Source organism: Eleutherodactylus coqui, chromosome 5 (genome assembly GCF_035609145.1).
Source record: "Eleutherodactylus coqui strain aEleCoq1 chromosome 5, aEleCoq1.hap1, whole genome shotgun sequence".
Classification (NCBI taxonomy): domain Eukaryota; kingdom Metazoa; phylum Chordata; class Amphibia; order Anura; family Eleutherodactylidae; genus Eleutherodactylus; species Eleutherodactylus coqui.
The window spans coordinates 234,353,277-234,369,328 of NC_089841.1; the positions used below are offsets into that span (position 1 = coordinate 234,353,277).

The following is a 16,052-nucleotide window of genomic DNA, read 5'->3' on the forward strand; positions in this document are numbered from 1 at the left end:
TGATCCCTGTTGTATGGGATGAACAATGTATGTAGCAGAGCAGTGTGTGTGTGTGACGCTCATATAGCAGAGCTGTGTGTGTGTGACGTGCATGTACCAGAGCTGTGTGTGTGTGTGATGTGCATGTAGCAGAGCTGTGTGTGTGTGACATGCGTGTAGCACAGCTGTGTGTTAGAAGACTGGTGGTATCCCTTCGGAATGTTCACAGGTTTAAATGTTGCAGTATCGGTATTGCTATTTTGTACATTTTCTGATATTTTCTTATTCATAGGTGTTTGCACTGTTCAGAAAAATTGCAAATAATGGCAACAGCTTATTACTTGCACGGATATATTTTACCCAACTCCAATCCCTTTCACTATACTATATTAGTAAGTGGCGATAGCTCCACCAGAAACACTGGTGCTATATAGTTTTCCAATAATTACTAGTAGTTATCTAATGGTAACAGCTCATCATCGCTGTTAGCAGTGATCTGTAGTCACAGAGAGAGGATGCACATCATTCTCTGCATACCGGCAAGCTGCGGTACTACTGATGTCACAGAGATTCTCTAGCAGCCATCCCAGTGAGGAAGCAGCGCTTCTGCATTCAGAGATTCAGACTTATTCCAGGAGACCCCACGATCGGTGGGTCTCTGCAGCACAGGATGGATCAGCTATCACAGTAAGTAACATCAGGAATAGAGATGAGCGAGCATACTCGCTAAGGACAATTACTTGAGCGAGTATTGTCCTCAGCGAGTATCTCCCCGCTCAGAAAAAAAGATTTGGGTGCTGGCGCGGGTGAGCGGTGAGTTGCGGGAGTGAGCAGGGGGGAGCGGGGGAGAGAGAGGGAGATCTCCCCTCCGTTCCTCCCTGCTTTCCCCGGGCACTCCTCGCCCCCCGCCGGCACCCAAATTTTTTCTTCCGAGCGGGCAGGTACTCGCTAAGGACAATGCTCGCTCGAGTAATTGTCCTTAGCGAGTATGCTCACTTATCTCTAATCAGGAACAGGTCCCCATGTTACTTACTATGACAGCTGATTGTTTCTGTGCTGCAGGGACTTGCTGATCGTGACATTCCTGCAGCATGGGATGGGTTAGGCCGAGCTCATACAAACGCGTGTGCTGGTGTGCTACACACGATCACACAGCAAATACGCAATGACATGGGTACTTATTGCATGCCTCCAATCCCCATGCAAAATCTTAGCGCTTAATACGTGCCAAGATAGTGCATGCTGCGCGAGTAAAAATCGTAGGTGTGAGAAGCCCAATACAAATAAATGGGCTACTGGCATCACGTGTTGCATGCGGGAAAATTGCTCAATGACAATACGCCCCGTGTGAGATCGGCCTTAGACATACAGTTTCTGATCCAGGTGCCGTTATCATCTTTGAAGCTGGAAGCCAACTGTGGCTGAGAAACAGAGGACCTTATGTAAATACGTGGAAACTCAGCAAACCGGTATACGGCTGGCCGCTGAGTGTATTTATGTGAGGCACTCAGGAAGGGGTTAATTGGCATAATATCTGATTTTTGATTTCTATGTGCCTTTCAAAATGTAAAGCTCAGTTGTTGTAATAAAAGGGCATAAACCATCTCAGACATTTACAGACTATCCTCTAGATATCCCCATCCAAGCTCACCTTCTCCTGTTTCCAATGCCTACCGAGGGGAAGGGGGGTGGGGGGTGGCTGGGATTACAGAAACAGCTGACCTGGGCGTTCTACACTGTTTCAATAAGTTCCATAGAAATGAATGGAAGTTACATGAATAGTATAGTTCAGTTTCCCCATTTCAGAAGTTACTGAAACAATGTACAACAGTTAGTTCGGCTGTTTCCATAATCCGGAACACTGGCATAATCTTTATTACACTACAACATATATGAGGGGAAGGAGGGTGTGAGTGCCAACCAAAGGTACCACATAGTGAACCACATAATGCAAGGCTAACCCTGTCTGACATTGGTCTTCTTTTGAGATGACATTAAGGGCTCATTCACTTCTGCATCACAGGTTCTGTTCGGAGCCTCCAGTATGGATCCAGCTGAAAATTTCGGATGAAGTACTGCAGGATGCTGCGCTATTTAGTCCGGTAAAAATCTGTTTGGAATGCCAATAATTGGACAGATCCCCTTATAGTCAATGAGGTCTGTTAGAATGATTAAGTAACTTAGATGAATATTAAAGGAATCTTGTTGTCCAGTAGAGAAGTTAATTGCTGTAATGTCTGGGTGAAAGTTGTGACAGTCTGGAAGGGAACATAACATGTCATAGATACTTGGGATAGTCCCTTCTACATGGAAATAGCAGGAAGTAAATGGAGTGTTCACCCCCTCAGAGAGATGTCCCAGACATTTTAGACAAGATTCTAGACATTTTGTTCTGTAAACAGAATTGAAGGACATATCAAAAAGTGTGCTGAGACTTAAACACTCTCAGCTCGGACATAGTTATCTGCTGCGCTCACATTCAGATAGAATCTCAGCAACTCGCCTACACTGTACACCTCTTGCACCATACACATAGTGGAGGACTGAGCAGACACCACCTGCTGTCATCCTGATCTGCCGAACGACTTAAGGCTGATTTAGACTAAATGATTTCGCTCAAAAATCACTCAAAGCCGCCTTTTGAGCGACAATTGTTGTGTCTTACTGCACTGGCAGTTTTTGTTAAGGAATTGCTGATCGTTGTCTTTCAGCGTGCTGTAAGAGAACAATGAGCCTTATCAGGAATTCACAGCGGGGTACAGCTGATACTATTGTTTCAGCTGCATCCTGCTCCCTAAACACAGGCGGGGTATGAAGAACACAGTGGTCCAGCTGTGTTCTCCATACTCCACACGAAGCACAAAGCTGTATGCCAGCTGAGCGCTCCGTGAGCAGCCTGGTATGAAAAACAGAGCAGTCCAGCTGTGTTCTTCATGTGTAACAGCCGGGCGCTTCGAGCAGAGAAAAGCTGGATACAGAAGACAAGCGGCCCCGCTTGTCTTCTGCATCCCCCGCTCGGCTGTATAACAGCCGGGCGCTCCGAGCAGAAAGCAGCTGGATGCAGAAGACAAGCAGTCCCGCTAATGTGGATTTACACTGAAACCGATTCATTACTACAGGTAACGAGTGGAGGACAGAGAAGCCTCTTAAAGAAGAAGTTACAGGTCTGTGAGACCCATAAATCTTGCTTGTTTGAAGGTGACCAAATACTTATTTTCCACCATAATTTGCGATTAAATTCGTTAAAACTCAGACAATGTGATTTTCTGGATGTGTTTTCTCATGTTGTCTCTCATAGTTGAGGTCTACCTATGATGTCAATTACAGGCCTCTCTCATCTTTGTAAGTGGAGGAACTTGTACAATTGGTATCTGACAATACTTTTTTTCCCCACTGTATATAATGGAAAAAAAATGTCAGCCTTCAAGCCAGAAACTCTGGGTCAGTTTGGAGTTTTCTCTTTTGAAGAGGAACATTAGGCATTTCCTTTGGCTAACCTCATACAAGAGATGTAAATATCAGGATGTTATGAATCCTCTAACAAATTTGACCATTGGAATGTACCTAAAATTTGTGGTCATAAAACGTTTATGTTCTTAACTCCCATAAAGTCCTTCAGGATCCCGAATTAGTGTACTAACAGGCACATAACACAGTTCTATCTATGCAAGCTCTCAATGGACCTTCTAAAAACACTGTAATAAATGAAGCTTACTATACTATTATCAAAGACTCCCTTTTACTTTATGCATCGGACATTCTAGATAATCCTAACAACTCTCTCCTTAAAGGGGTTGTCCTGCGGCAGCAAGTGGGGTTATACACTTCTGTATGGCCATATTAATGCACTTTGTAATGTACATTGTGCATTAATTATGAGCCATACAGAAGTTATTCACTTACCTGCTCCGTTGCTGGCGTCCCCGTCTCCATGGTGCCGTCTAACGCTGTCTTCTCCTTCCATTAGACGCGCTTGTGCTGTGCGGTCTTCTGCTCTGTTCAATGGAGCCGATCCGCATGCGCAGAAGACCTCGGCGGCGCGAGCACGCCGGAGCGGCTCCATTGAACAGAGCAGAAGACCGCACAGCGCAAGCGCGTCTAATGGAAGGAGAAGACAGCGTTAGACGGCACCATGGAGACGGGGACGCCAGCAACGGAGCAGGTAAGTGTATAACTTCTGTATGGCTCATATTTAATGCACAATGTACATTACAAAGTGCATTAATATGGCCATACAGAAGTGTATAGACCCACTTGCTGCCGCGAGACAACCCCTTTAAGCTTATACCTCAAAAACCTGGAATAAGAATTGTCTTTTTAAAATATATCATTCTGAGGCGGCACTACTGCTCTTTACACCTCCTGTACCACCTCCCTCACTGCCTGGTCTGGGGGGGGAGTTCAAAATATTTTTTCCTATTTCCTAAAACCTAGCTGCGTCTTATCACCAGGAGCGTCTTACAGAGCAAAAAATACGATACACAAAAAATCTATAGCACTTTTCTATTTCATATTTATTTTAAATGTATGTACCACAAAGTACTGCCTAAGGCTCAATGTCCACGGGTGGATTTTATTTTTAAAAAACGCGCGTGGCCCCCCGCACGGGAGATCCATGCGTCTTGCTGCCCACAGGGATGCATTAGCATCTGTAGGGCAGCTAAAAGCATGTGGATGGGATTTCTTCCCGGCGTTCAGGTCGCATGCACGGTAAGACATCGCAGCAGGCTTCATTTTCCTGAGGGTCTGCCGCACAGACGGCTCCCGTGGCTTCTATTGAAGCCTATGGAAGCCATCCGTATCGGTGGCACACCCGCAGCTAAATTTGTGCTCTGCCGCGGGAAAGCAGGAATTTTTAAAAAAAAGTGTGTAAGGTGCATGCGCGCTGCTCGCTGCCAGCGTGCCAAGCACATCCACCGGGCTGAAGAAAGAAGATCCGGCCACGTCGGAGGGGAGATCCGCAGTGTCCAGACAGTGAGTATATAGGGATTTTCTGACTCCATGTCTGAGAGAAAAGTGGGACCCGCTGCGAGATTCTGCATTGAAAATCCATGTGGGCCCGAATTTCCCAGTGGACATGAGGCCTAAATCTGCAGCGGATTTTAACTCTTCTTCCGCGCGCGGATCCGCACCCCATAGGGATGCATTGACCACCCGCGGGTAGATAAATACCCGTGTATGGTCAATAAAAGTGAATTAAAAAAAATATGGAGCATGAAAAAAAATGGACATGCTCCATTTTCGTGCGGGTCGCCCGCGGGGACGGCTCCCGCAGGCTTCTATTGAAGCCTATGGAAGCCGTCCGGATCTGCGGGAGACCTAAAAGAAGAACAAACTTACCCGCAGCGGACCATGCAGATCTTCTCCTCTTCTTTCTTTGGCCCGGCAGATGTGCCCGGCGCATGCGCGCGGCACTCCGCCGACGTGCCGAGCACATCCGCCGGCCAAAGAAAGAAGACCCGGCCGTGAAGAAGAGAAGACCTGCCCGGTCCGCTGCGGGTGAGTTTATTCTTATTTATTCTTATTTTCAGCCCTCATGTCCGTGGGGCAGGAGGAACCCGCTACTGATTCTCCATGGAGAATCCGTAGCGGGCCTGATTTTCCCCGTGGACATGAGGCCTAAGGGTTCATACACACAGAGACGCTTGTGCCACAGTTTTTTTCATGGCTTCATACTGATACAGTATGGGCCTAAAACATTCTGTGGGCACCATATTATGCATATATATACAACATGGATGGGTAATATGGTGTTGTGTATGGCCGAAAGAAAAAAACAGAAAAAGAATAAAACAAAGCATCTCATGGATATGTAGAGTGAAGAAGAGGTCAGACGTGAACGGAATAAAATGTAGCTTAACATCAGCTCGGCTAACTTTACTGTACTGCTCTAACTTTTACGGAGTTTCTTCTGAGTGGTATCCCCAGTTTATATGTTACATTTTGAGCACAGGATTGTCATTGCAGACTGGGTTACAGATACTTCTAGTAAGTACGTGACCCGAATAAACAGAATGTGATGAACGCGCCGTCCACAATAGGGAAATTCACTGTGCTGGAGAAAGTAGGTAAAAGGTCAGAAGGAAGAGCGCTTGCACGCTGTTGTGTCATCCAGTATGACTAAACCACGCTCACTGAACACTCATTTATAGTCTTCATCTCACCCTTATGAACATACTGTAAATGTAGGTACATATATATCCTCTTAGGAAGCCATTATTCATTACTGCCAAACCTTAAAGTCACGATTCGATTTGTTTTAAAGTTTCTTATGGTGTTTGTTTAAAAGTGAATGTAATGTAATGTTAGGCTGATGAGTGAGTATGTCAAAGAGGGTCCGGATAACTTTACACGGGACGACTGTTGGGCAATCACAGCCCGACAATCGTCCCAAAGACTACATTCCTCTGCTCTCACACAGGAGAGGTAATCGCAGAGCCAGAGCACGCTAGAGGTCTCTTTCGGTCACCCGCTCGCCTCCATTCAGTAACAGGCAGTCATTCATAGACGGACCCCTTCCTGTCTACGTGGAAGGATTATTGATTGCTTTTTATGCGTGCATAGAACGAACAAAGAGAGATAAGTGAAGGAATTATAGTTTGTTGTTCAATCATTGGCAGTCTTTACACTGATTGATTATAATCCAGTGATTAACTGAATGATAGTCCCTCCTTGGAAAAGGGCCCTTACACTGACAGGGCGCAACACTTTATTTCTTAGATCAACAGCTTTTATTGGACTTCAATTGCATTACAAGGCTGATGTAAGGCTGATGGGGGTGAAATCAGTTTGACACCCCTGCTCTACATCTAGAGGAAAGAAGGTTTCTACACCAACATAGAAGGGGGTTCTTTACAGTAAGAGCAGTGAGACTATGGAACTCTCTGCCTGAGGATGTGATGATGGTGAACTCGATAAAAGAGTTCAAGAACATCCTGGGTGCTTTTATAATCATTAAATACTTCAGAAGGGTCGGTGATCTGAGGATTATTCCAATTGCCAGATTGGGTCCAGAAGGAATTTTTCCCTTAAATGGGGAAAATTGGCTTTTACATCATAGGTTTTATTTTCCCTTCCTCTGGATTAACATTGGGGGTGGTGGGGCGAGGGGTACTAGGCAGAACTGGATGTACAGATGTCTTTTTTTCAGCCTTACATACTATGTTACTAGTGAAGGCTACTTGCACATGGACAATGTTTCCGACCAAAAAAATTGGTCCAGAAATCAGACGGAAATAGGACCGATTCACTTGAATGGGTGGATACACACAGGGTTTCTTTTTTACTCAGACTGATGAATCTACCATCTGTAAGTAGTCTAACGCTTGAACTGATGATAAGAGAGCAGGGTTTGATCTCACTCATTAGCAGGGTAGCTTATTAGAATTCCCAGAAGTCTGTATATCTCAGAGGTAACACCTGCAGGGCAGCACTTTTTAGCTTATGTCCGCCCTCATTTCGGCATTTGGCTGTTGCACAGCTCTCTTCGACCCCCTTACAAGTAGATGTAATTGATTACGTTATTTTGTAGATGTTCTTGAGCTGGAAAAGATAAACAACAGATCGCTGTTAAAGATCCAAACTAGCAAATTGTGAAACATTAAACATAGCACTTTAGATATAAACTTCTTTTATGTAGTAAATGTGAGCACATGTGTCAAAGGGGTTGTCCCACTCTAAAACACAGAAGCCTAATCTACCTTTTGCACCACTGGCACCAATTTCACAACGCGCCTTGCTTTCCAATTTTTCACCCTGAAGGAGATCCGATATGCAGTCACGTAATTCCCCTCCATGGTGCTTTCAGTGGTCCCATCGTTGTCGTGTATATGTAGGGTATAGTACTTCCAGCCAACACTTGTATGGACACTTGCTAAGAGCGAAAGTAGTGCTAACATGGATAGAAACTAGAGCTATTGCCAATGGACATTTACCCTGTGGGCGGAAATGGAAGTGATGTGGAATCAGGTCTTGGATCACAACAGAGCAGCAGCGGCAACGCTAAAGAATGAGAAAGAGCAATATGTGCACAAAATAAAGGTGCTAAAATAGGCAGAAGTCTGTGGGATGATTTTTTAAAAATTGGAGTCGGAAAACCCCTTTATTGATTACGTGTAGAACTCCTGACAGACTACTCTATACCAGAGCATGGGGTTTCTGCTCTTCTTCATATATGTTACATCAGAAACTCCACGTTTCTTCACACTTCACAGATTTAAAATATCAACACTAAGGGTTTAACAAACATGGGTGTATGCGCAAAAATGCTTGTGTAAGTGCAGCGCATTTGCATCGTGAACGACACACATATTACTTTACTATTTGTGCTTGCAGGGCCATTTCACATGGGCGCAGGACGCACCCATGTGTGATTTAAAAGGCCGCTTAGCCTAATTAGTTCCTAATGTGTTCTTGTTCCCGTGGCATTGTGCAGCGTATTGCCTGGGAATTGTGCACCTCCCATAGACTTCTATGGGGCTTTGGTGCACAAAAATAGATCATGTTGCGTTTTTTTGCACGTGCAAAAACAACAAGTGGGAATGAGCCCATTGAAATCAATGGGTTCTATTCTCTGCGTATTACGCATGCACATTTTGCATGTGCAAATACGCACGCAAGCATGCTCTTGTGAGTCCTCCCTAACAGACACTAGAAATTCTGGCTGCCTTTAGTCACCATTAATTGAGCTGTTAATACAGAATACACAGCAAACACACATGTAACACGCATATTCACTGAGTATTTTATGCACCCACAGACTATAATAGTGAGTATTATGTGCGTAACATGCACCAAAATAAGACACCCCATGTTTTCTTCACACGTCTACTACGCAGGTCTGAAGGGCCTAATGGAAATCAATAGAGTTTCAGCACTGTGTATTACATGCGTAAAAAATACACGTCTAATACGCAGACAACATACGCCCGTGTGAGTCCTAAGATAGTTGTGGGCTGAACACTCATTCGGCGGACAGCTATCTTGGACAACACGCCTACACATATGCTCAGCTATTGTAGACTCCCTGATATGTGCCATTAGCACAGCAGAATGCCAGACATATGGTAATACTGATATTATATAGTTGTCTCTTATTGGGCCCATGCTGGTGAGTTCTTAAAGGGGTTGTCCAGATCTGAAAAGTTATGACCTATCTTAGGATATCATTAATAGTCTATGGGGTTTCCACTGCCTAGGATCCAATCAACTATTTGCCTAAACTATGATAATTAATTATTATTATTATTGCTGAGTACATCATACTGTATATTTGGAGTACTACCTCTTTTCAGTGTTTTATCTTTGTAGTGACCAGAGGTCTGGGGCGCGCACCTTTACTGCATATTCAGACTTTGCTGTTGCTTTTTTAAAAAATATTATTTAAATCATTTTTTGTCCATTATAAACATTTATTTTTGCTGGTGTTTTTTTATGTGACTGTCTAAAAAAAATCTTGACATACTGCAGTTTTCACATTGGCCTCTAGAGAATACACAATACTCTGACAGTTCCTGCCTTCTTCAACTCACAGCTTTGCTGTGTAGACTGGGGCAGCATGAGTTTGACAGTCAGACATCAGGACAGGATTGTGGACCCACTATTCCACTATTTTGCTATTGAATTTGGCCAGCCTAAACTTGTGAGACTATAAATGTCTTAAGAAATCTTAGGAAATGTATAGTCTCACAGAGGTATGGACTTTGTGCAGGGCAACCTCAGGTCGCATCCATGGAGTAATCTTCAATAGGAGCTGCTATCAGCTTACAGATGGTATTTCTGAAGTGAAGTACTAGAGTCAATAAACAACAGAATGGTTGTATAAAGGTAGGTAAAGTCCCCTGGTGCAAGCACCCAGTCACATCGTGATGTTTCCTTAGCAGACTTATCTTTTATCCCCCCCCCCCCCCCCCCTCTGCCCCCCAGCAAGCTGGGTACTCATTTTACCGCCCTCGGAGGAATGGAAGGCTAAGTCAACATAAAGCCGGCTACCTGAACCAAGCGGGGATTGAACCCGCAACCTTTGAGCATTTCTGCTGCCCTAATAGTCGCCACACAAGGCCCTTCGGTTGTATAAAACACCTAACCAAATGATACCAAATGAATAGGAATCAATGAACCTTTTTGCTCCGGTAAGGTGTGTCAGTCCTGAGCAGGATTATATAATCACAGATGGTCAGCCATAGGCTGAGTACTGACCAGTTGACATAGGTCCGTCCCTCTAAAGGAACCCCAGCTGGAGCATTAGTAGCTGTTACACAATCAGCTGCTGATGTTCCAGCCATGGGCCATGCTCCCAAAGACCTGTCAGCCCGAAGAGTAATGCTGTAAAGTACTGCACTGGCCCCTCCCCCACTCTGAAGCCACACCTACCCCATCCTAGTTAGATTCTAGGATGGGTTACTGTCAGCATAACGGAATGGCAGTCATTTTTATTAACATCATTGGTTATACCCACAAACAAATGAGCATTTGTTGCTAAATAGAGGTATTTATAAATGTAATTAAAGAGACATGTTTCTTACATTTTCCCAAAGGACCCCTTTAACCCCTTAGTGATCGCCAATATGTCTTTTTATGGTGGTCACAAAGGGACCTTAGATTAGGCTGCCAACTTTTTACAGGAGCCTACTCTGAGGTCAACATTGGACTCCTATGCTGGAAGGCGCAAGACCTCGACTGTCTGTGGACAGTTGTGCTCCTGCTCTAATGGCCAGAATCAGAGAAACCAACAATTCCAGCCATTTAACCCCTTAGATGCTGAAGTCAATAGTGACCATGCCATCTAAGTGTTTTCAGAGGAAGGGGGCTCCCTCTATCACCTATTGGCCCCATAGCTTGTCATGGGAGCCAGAGGCCTACCAATGGTCAGAGGCAGGGTCTAATACAGGGATGTACAACCCGTGGCCTGGGGGCTACATGCAGCCCTCACTGCCATTCTGTACGGCCCCTAACTATCTGGATACAGAAACGGTTGTCTGTATATGTCTGTTCACATGCAGTTTCCATGAGAAGCAGTGGCCAACAGTTCAAGAATAGGGACTGCGAGACATTTATGGGATATACCGAGATGCGATAAGGCTAGGACTACACAATGACTTTTGCAGCAATAGGGGTCGCACAACATTGTACTTTCGTTGAGCTCTATGGGGTCACGGTGTGACTTGCATAATGCTGCAACCGCAACCCTCAGGTCACAAAAAATCCAGGTTTTTATTGTTTAAAATAGTAAAATTTTAAAGATCTATTTACATTTGATATCACCGTAATCATACTGACCCAGAGAACACATGTATCATGTTATTTATACTGCTCGGTGAACTCAATATGTTGTACTGTATCTACCTTAAAAATTAAACGGTATGGTTCTTGGAATACGGCATTAAAAAAAATATATAAAAATCTCCTTGGATATTACAGGCCAAAACAGGCAGGTCACTAAGGGGTTAAGAGGTGCGGTACCTGTGACACCACTTATCCTGGACATTACTGACACAACATTGTAAACAAAGCTGCAGTGATTACAGTGGAACAATGATCAAAGCAAAGGGCTAGGATCCGGCATGACCTCCATAGGCAAAGACAATACGCAAAGCCACGAGACCTAACTTGAACTTTCTAGATCTTACTGAGTCCTGCAAAAATGACACATTTTGAGGTAAGAGTCCTCAAAATAAAGGTTATGGAAATTAACCCTCGCGTGTAAACAGAAGCAGTTTCTTCATCTACTGTTATGATGATTGGCTCTGGCCGGTAGCTTCCCCTACCTCCTCCTCCCACTGGTCATGACCATCAGCATTTCCCTAGAGTCGTGTGCAGCAGATGCCACACCATTCTTTCTCCTGTCAGAGCCGCCCATTGGCTGCAAGCACAGCTGGCCCGCCTCTTAAAGAAGCTGTGCCTGCACCCAGCTTTTCCATCCTCAACCAATCTGGATAGTCATCTGGCTATTTAAGACATCTTCCCCCTTTAGAAGAAGCTTGAGCAAAAGGTTCTGTAAAGTTATGCAAAGGTGTTACAGTTTCATGATTTACTTTTTATTTTGATCCATGCCTATTCACCCAGCTTTCCTATTTTTTCCTGTCCTGACCTCGGCTTGTATCTCAACCATGTTTTATTGGATTGTCACCTAACTTTCTGCCTGTCTCTCCATTTATGCAAGAAGTCTGCCTGTCCTGACCTCATCTGAATGAGTTTTTTTATGGTACTGTTCGTAAAATGATGTAGGACCAAGATGACAGGCTCCTTTAATGCAATCTAATACGGTATATCGTTGACATATCAGAATCTGAGTTTTGAGCCAGTTTCCCTGTTAAAGGGGTTGTCCCGCGCCGAAACGGGTTTTTTTTTTTTTCAACCCCCCCCCCCGTTCGGCGCGAGACAACCCCGATGCAGGGAGGTAAAGAAAGCTCACCGGAGCGCTTACCTGAATCCCCGCGCTCCGGTGACTTCTCTACTCACCGCTGAAGATGGCCTCTTCCTCCGTGGACCGCAGCTCTTCTGTGCGGTCCACTGCCGATTCCAGCCTCCTGATTGGCTGGAATCGGCACGTGACGGGGCGGAGCTACACGGAGCTACACGGAGCCCCATAGAAGACTGCAGAAGACCCGGACTGCGCAAGCGCGGCTAATTTGGCCATCGGAGGGCGAAAATTAGTCGGCACCATGGAGACGAGGACGCCAGCAACGGAACAGGTAAGTATAAAACTTTTTATAACTTCTGCATGGCTCATAATTAATGCACAATGTACATTACAAAGTGCATTATTATGGCCATGCAGAAGTGTACAGACCCACTTGCTGCCTCGGGACAACCCCTTTAAGAATACCAATAGATACACAACACTTTACATGAGTGAGCACTCACAAGACTGACATCTCTGTGAGCCTACAAATGACCATTAGAGGTTACTGGAGTTGAATGTTGCCACATAATACAGAATTACTTAATGAGGCTTAAAGTGGAACAGAAGGATCATTGCTGAGTACAAAGTTGAATGAAACAGAATAACCTACCAACAGGAAAAAAGGAAATATATCTCTTACCAAATCTTGTGAATCATGAACAGAAGACACGTCTAATAACCTTTGGCCTCATTAGTCCGGCACTGAGTTACATTAAAGAGGTTGTAAAGCCTGATATAAATAAAGCTTAAATGGTTTTTTTGAACTCAGTGAACAAATGCGGAAATTGAAGTAAATGGTTGAAAAAAAAAAGGTTATACTCACCCAATCCCCATCTGGTCGAACGTTGCAGTTCCCATCCTATCCTCCAGTCTGTGCTTACTTTGGCTGCAGCAGGGACGCTGCGTATACACATGTGAACGCTGCAGCCAATCAATAGCCTCAGTGGTATATAACTCGAAGCCCCCCCTGCAATGAGATCGCAGGGTGCCATACGGGTGTCATGGTAGCCGAGGGTCTTCTGAAAGGCCCCAGGGCTGTCATGGCTGAATGCCTATTAAGATGGAGACAGAAAAGTACAGCAAAAAAAAAACTGTACAAGTATCGTAGCCATCGTACTGACCCACAGAACAAAGTTATCATGTCGTTTTTGTTGCAGTTTGTGCGCCATAGAAACAAGACGCACCAAAAGATGGTGGAATGTCGTTTTTTTTCCATTCCTCTCTACTTAGAATTTTTTAAAAGTTTTTCAGCACATTATACGGTACATTAAATAGCACCATTGAAAAATACAACTCGTCCCGCAAAAAACAAGCCCTCATACAGCGACGTCGATGGATAAATAAAGGAGGGGGGAGGAAAAAAAAACAAAAAAACTTGGTCACTAAGAACATCAAAGACAACAAAATCAAAACATCAGCATAGTTGCAAATGTGTAGCTTCCTGCGGTTTCCCCGGAATGATCGCTTGGGATCTCCGCAGCTAGATCTGTAATGATCAGCTGATTGGCAGAGCATCTTTCACAATGGGGCTCTATCATGAGAGTGTTTTTTTTGTAGCACATCATGCGTGTATCTGCCGCACAGGAGCGCACAGCAAGTATACGACACACAATGACATGCGTACTTGCTGCGTACCGACAATCCCCCATACACTATCTTGGTGTGTATGCATGCGTTAAGGCCCATTTACACGCAACGATTATCTCTCAAAGTGTGGTTAAATGACCACAGATGAGCGATCATCGTTCAGTGTAAATGCTGCCGTCATTTACTTTTCGGCTGAATGATGATTTTAGCTTAAAGCTGATTTTCAGCTTAAAATCCATCCTTCAGCCGGAGAGAAGATAACAGGGACCACACACTGTGTTCTGCACAGGAGTCGTAGATTACGTTGTATTCTGACAAAAGCCTGTGTGAAAACAATGGAGCTGTGTGTAGAGCTCAGACCACATGCTGTGCTCTGCACACAGCTCCCGGAGGCCCTTTTACATGCAAATGAAGCTGATAAAGTGTTAATGGACATTAGTGTACATTAACACTTTATGCAAAATGATCGCTAAAACTGTCAATCTTTCAATCGTTTGAAAGATTGCCTGTGCGTATAAATGGGTCATAATACGTGCCAAGATAGTGCATGCCGTGATCACTGTGCGTGAGAAGGACAATTGAAAGTGAATGTGAGATCTGTGTATTATGCGTAATACGCAGTAGCATACACTCGCGTTAGAGAGCCCTATAGGGTTGTCCACATTGGACAACTCATTCAGTGGAGTGACTTCACATTTTCATGCTAATTACTTAGATGTAAGTGAGCTAAGTAATGATACAGTAACAACAAAGATAAACTGTGCAAAGAACGAAGTCCCAGAGACTACACTAGTTAAAAATAGCAGCGGAGCAATGAACTTAAAGGGGATGAAGGTCATATTGCATCATCAGTGCAAAGTCACCGTCACGTGTCATAGTACAGTGGGTTGCATGTTCATTACAGCTTTTTACACGGAATCTTGGGGAAAAAGTAATAGAAGTTATTAGCATAGATACTACAACTTGTGTCGGCCAGTTCAGTAGGCACCGTGTAATACTCCCTTCCTCTAGCAAGGAAACAACGATGATCACGGCAGCTCCTCCCCCATCATTGATGAGGTGCATTAACGGATTAAAATAGAAAATCGCGGCGCGATCGAGCGCATATCTGCTGGGCTCCATTGAAAACAATAGCAGCCTCTGACAGCGTTTGGCGTTGCGCTAGCGCAACGTTAAACACTGGAAAGAAACGCTGTGTAAGCGGGGCCATAGGCCTCCCTCACATGGAGGATATTCTGTAGCAAAGTTACATGCGTCAAAAAAAATCACATCTAATAGAACCAATGGTTTTCCATGGAAACCTTCATATGAACGATTTGTAGCCGTGTAAAAAAAAAAGTACACTAAAAAAGTTAGGACATCAGCGACTGAAAGTCCCTGCTGCGTGAAAAAACAGGTCTTGTTGGAGAAAATTGTAGAAACCTCCATAGACTACTATGGGAGACTATGCAAGGCGCCTAGCAAAAGGTGATTAATTCCCCAGCAGCGGAGAGACCAGGGTTTCCCTGCAGGGGAGAAGGAATCCTCCAGCAGCGGTGAGACCGGGGTTTTCCTGCAGAGGAGAAAAAGGAATCCCCCAGCAGTGCAAAGAAAGAGGTTCCCCATAGTCACCTCTTTCCCAAAGTGTTCCCAATGGACCCCTCTCTCTCATAGAGTGTTCCCCATGGCCCTCTCCAAGTGTTCCCCATGGCCTCCTCCTTCTCTGAGCTTTTCCCATGGCCCCCTCCCTCTCACAGTGTTCCTCATGGCCCCCTCTCTCTCCTGAGTGTTCTACATTGCCCCTCCCACTCACGGAGTGCTTCCATGGCCCTCTTTTTCTTACGGGTTGCTCCCATGGTTCCCTCTCTCTTACGGAGTGCTCACATGGCCCCTCTCTCTCTTACGGAGTGCTCCTATGGCCCACTCTCTCTCACAAAGTGTTCCTGATGGCCTCCTCCCTCTCACAGAGTGTTATCCATGGCCCACTCTCTCTCACAGTGTTCCCCATGGCCCCTCCTTCTCTCTCACAGAGTGTTCCCCATGGCCCCCTCTCTCTCATAGCGTGTTTCCTATGGCCAGCTCTCTCTCACACAGCGTTCCCCAT

At 44.9% G+C, this 16,052-nt stretch overlaps 1 long non-coding RNA gene across 3 annotated transcripts in view; it reads right to left on the reverse strand.

The window, feature by feature from the left end:
* Positions 1-6,704: 6,704 nt before the first annotated feature.
* The window catches only part of LOC136628439 (uncharacterized), a 42,296-nt gene continuing 32,948 nt past the window's right edge, over positions 6,705-16,052 (reverse strand). For all 3 annotated transcript variants that reach the window (XR_010792880.1, XR_010792878.1, XR_010792879.1), the window contains exon 3: positions 6,705-7,521. This is a non-coding gene — a long non-coding RNA (uncharacterized lncRNA). The remainder of the gene's footprint in view (positions 7,522-16,052) is intronic.